Source organism: Triticum aestivum, chromosome 4D (genome assembly GCF_018294505.1).
Source record: "Triticum aestivum cultivar Chinese Spring chromosome 4D, IWGSC CS RefSeq v2.1, whole genome shotgun sequence".
Taxonomy (NCBI): Eukaryota; Viridiplantae; Streptophyta; class Magnoliopsida; order Poales; family Poaceae; genus Triticum; species Triticum aestivum.
This window is the reverse complement of record NC_057805.1, coordinates 494267542-494271626: the sequence shown is the minus strand read 5'-3', so window position 1 is coordinate 494271626 and position 4085 is coordinate 494267542.

Genomic DNA, 4085 nt, shown 5'->3' with positions numbered 1-4085 from the left:
AACTACATTTTTTAAGTGCTAAAAATAGATCTCTAGAATTCATAAAATACTTCATATGGTCAATACTGCAAATCTGAAATTCAAAAGACATTCATATATGAAAGTACTCTCAAAATACACAACACAAAACACAATTCACAACCTGCAAATACTGACAACCCTAAGCTCCTCCTGACAATTCACAGCCTGCCCGACTATTGGGCTGGGGGGGGGGGGCAGCCCCCTCCTATTTCAGAAAAGAGTACTCCCTAGAAAACTGCCAATATAAGCTACTAGTATTTGGTTAGATGATTTGCTGCCGAGAAAGAGACGTCCACAGAGAGCGCCACACATCCCACTGGTGGTGGTGGATGCCAATGCGTGGATGCAGCATGGTTGGTGTCGGTAATTTTTACTTGGCACACCTCGCACTCTGCATATATGCCGGTTCCATACGTACATTTGTGCAGTTCCACCAAAATGCAGCTGAATAACCCTGTTTGCACAGATAATGAAAAAGCGTGATTACATTATAGTGGCACTAGTTGATGAAACACACAAAATAAATAGAAGAAAATATTGCGACAGTATCATAGTATGCCATGCTGCGAGGACGAGATGGGCCCTGCGACGCCTCATACGGCACGCCTCATACTGGACATCGTCCCAAGTCTCCCAGATACACCTTCTGTCAGTGATGAACATCAGTGTACAGCGGTAGTACAAGGAGGCTCCTTGAGACATTCAAATCTCTATTTTTGTACATATCAACTAAAATTAAGCACCCCGGTTTGCAGAAACGCTTAAACATTAACAATGGGACTAGTTGATGAAACATACATTAACAAAGAGAAGCACTTTCTTTATCTACATTGGAAATGAAATGATAGAGATGACACTCGCTCTATTTTAACTGTATTATTACTTCATTTTATCAGTGACACTAGGGTCGAGCAGGTGGCAAACGAGGTGTACCGTGCGTCGCAAGGATGGAGGCCGGGGGTGCTTAGACTGGGATGCTGAAGCTGGCTCTTTCAGTCACCAACATGGATGATTCAATTCATGGGACCTTTTGGTGCAGTTCACCTGAAATGAAGCAATGTCCCGTGAGCTAGCAGCTTCTTCTTCAATTTTTTTTAAGAAAAGGGCTCCAGCCCTGGTTCCATTTCCATCAGAAAACGAAACCCACAGAGCTTCTTCTTCATTAGTTGCAATAAAATTGAGCAACATCAAGGTTGGTTGTGAAGCTCCTGGAATGCTCAACTATAATTTGGATATCATTTGTGCAGTTCAACTAAGATCGAGCGTGAAATGTATATCTCTGTTTGCACAAAAAAGGTGGAAAGGAGGGTGACTAACAAGTGATGAAACATGCATCAAATGAAAAGAAGCATGTTCCTTATCTCAATGGCAATCCTACAAGGACAGTAGCAATTTCTAAAGCACTGGCATTGCTACATATTAGTGTGGGCATTAGGATTAACTATGACAACAGTTAAATACGACATTACTTTGGGCACGGGAGAGTAGGCGGACCAGGACAGTTGCATTTCTAACGAAAAGAAACAACTTATCTTAATGGGAAATTTTAGCAGGACATGTAAAGAAGTGCCATTGATTCATATTACTGGAGGCATTACATTGAAAACAACATTGGTTTAACGTGTCCTTACTTTTAATAGTGCGACTGCTACATTTTACCAGTGGCATTACATAAGAGTGGCTCGGGGCAACAAACATCAGAACGGGATATCTGGGTTGGTCCCATTTTTGTTCGGTATAGCCACCTTATACTGTGTGAGGCTAGCAAATCTAGTGCTGGACTTACTCTGTTGACTTGTCCCCCAGTCCCCACTTTCTTTCCTTTTCAACCAATAGATCGGGTTTATATTGAGTTTGTACTGCGTTTCCCTTTATTTCCCTATTAGAACTAGAGACCAGTTGGATAGCCAGTCTCTGCAACTTTTCGCCCCCATTATTTCCTCTTTCGACCAAGTCCTAGATTCAGGTAACAAATCCTCCCCCACCCCCACCCCCTTTCTTCCTTGTTTGAACCAAGTAGTACTAGATTCGAGTGCATGAACTAGTTTTACCTCTTAAACGTAAAAAAAATAGGTGGTTTTCGAACAGCCGATCGATCCTATCTACGAGGGGGCCTGAGAAATAGTAAAAGATACAAATGCATCGACGTCAGGAGCTCGGGAAGTAGAGCAAGGCCGGTTTCGAAGGAAGTTATACCTGATGGTCGCCGGGATGTCGCTAGGTGGGCGGCGGGAGGCCGGATCTGCCCACACTACGGCAGCGGGGAAGAAGGGGTCGGAGGCCCTCCCTCGCCAGCGGTGCTTGGGAGAGAACGGCAAGGCAGGCTGATCGGGACGCGCCCAGCAGTGGGTAAGAGCCGTCGCCGAGGACGATCGCGTGAACGTTGCACCTTCTCACCTTCCCCGGCGGAGAGGATCCGGCTGGATCTGTGACCAGCGGTGAGCAGAGAGAGAGAGAGAGAGAGAGTGTGGCCACCGCTGTCGTGTTTAGATCTGGAGAGGCCGAGACAGTGTGAAGAGAGCAACACTAGCAAGCAAGCGCGGAGGCTCCTGCCTATATAGTGGCGTAGTACTAGTTTTCTTTTGTCTACCGGAGCCGGCTAGACCTCGTCAATGACTGTCGAGAAGTCTTCATGCACGTGGCCCGGAGGCGCAGTTGTCGTCATTTTGATCCGAAGCGCCGGATTATAACATATAACACGAAAAAATGCCACATGACAAGAAATCATAACCTCACTGCCCAAAGGAGACAACATGAATCCCGACGGACAAACTAGACGAGGAACAAAGCTCAAATTAAAGATAAACTCGTAGAAAAGGGGTCCGTCGATAGATGTACTAATTAACATAGCCGGCTTGACCTAGCTGGCAGCCGAGTAGTCATTGTTCGTGCATGTGCCCCCAATGACTAGCCCAACTCAGTTGTCGCTGTTTAACCCTCGCAGTGATCCGAAGCACATGACACCTAATTTTGCGAGATGACAAGAAACCTTTTTTAAGATTTCTCACCACAACTACAGCCATGTACAACACAGCCTGCACGATATGTAGACGATAGCCAATCCAGGCGTGTCTGCTGGAGTCTGGTCACATGCATGGACGAACTGATCTTCCGTGTCTTGCAGGGATCGTCCAGGCACCAACGTAGTACAACACTTCTCTAGTACTATCGCTCGTCTCCCTCTTCTATTAAGTCACCCGACTTGCGGGGCCGGGGAGTGTGCCTATGGTCGGTTCTCAATTGCCGTCCCACATGTGTGTGCAAACGCAACATAACGCGCGTTCCATTCGGAGAGCAGCGTGCTAGACCGACCGACCGTCTGGGGTGCGACGCGAACGCGAGGGGCGTGCTGTATACTCCGTACATGTGTACCGCCGTTTTCTAGATGCTTTGCTCCATGGCGCGGGCGCAATCCATGGATACAAAATTAGTATACTGTATACTATGTAAAAGTCGAGGGCGGGGCTTTTCCTGCGCGGTAGGCGGGGGAGTTCCGCCTAGTCGGTTCGACAGAGACGCGAGAAGATGAGGGAGTAGGCTGCTGCAAACGTAGGGCTGTGTGATTTGACAGCGAGTTACTGCTGGACAGGTGGGGCCTCGTGATTTGACTTGCCATTATCATTTTAACTGCGGCGCTACGACCGGCGTGAGTCTCCCGATTCCTGACCACCTCCATACAGGTGCCTCTCCCAATGCTCCACCATGTAGTAGAGGCTGGCTCTTGCATGAGAGCGCACTTCTCCACTTTTTCCTTGCCTCTCTTTCCTCCACATATGCAGAAATGCCATGTAAAGCGCACTATTGTACTTACTTTTACTTGCTCCTACAGGTGCTTAAGCTTGCCACATAGGCATAAAGTATGATGTGGCAAGTTAATCAAGAAGAGAGAGACTAGTTTGGTGACCCAAGGAAGAAACGGTGCTAAGCGCGTGTACCTAGGTGAAAAGACAATTTTGAGTCTATAGCTAATTAAATGAAGCAAACTTAGCAACACCATTTCATTGGAAGAGGTCACTCCTTGGCAAATGCAATAAATACTAGTACTCCCTGTGTCCCATAATATA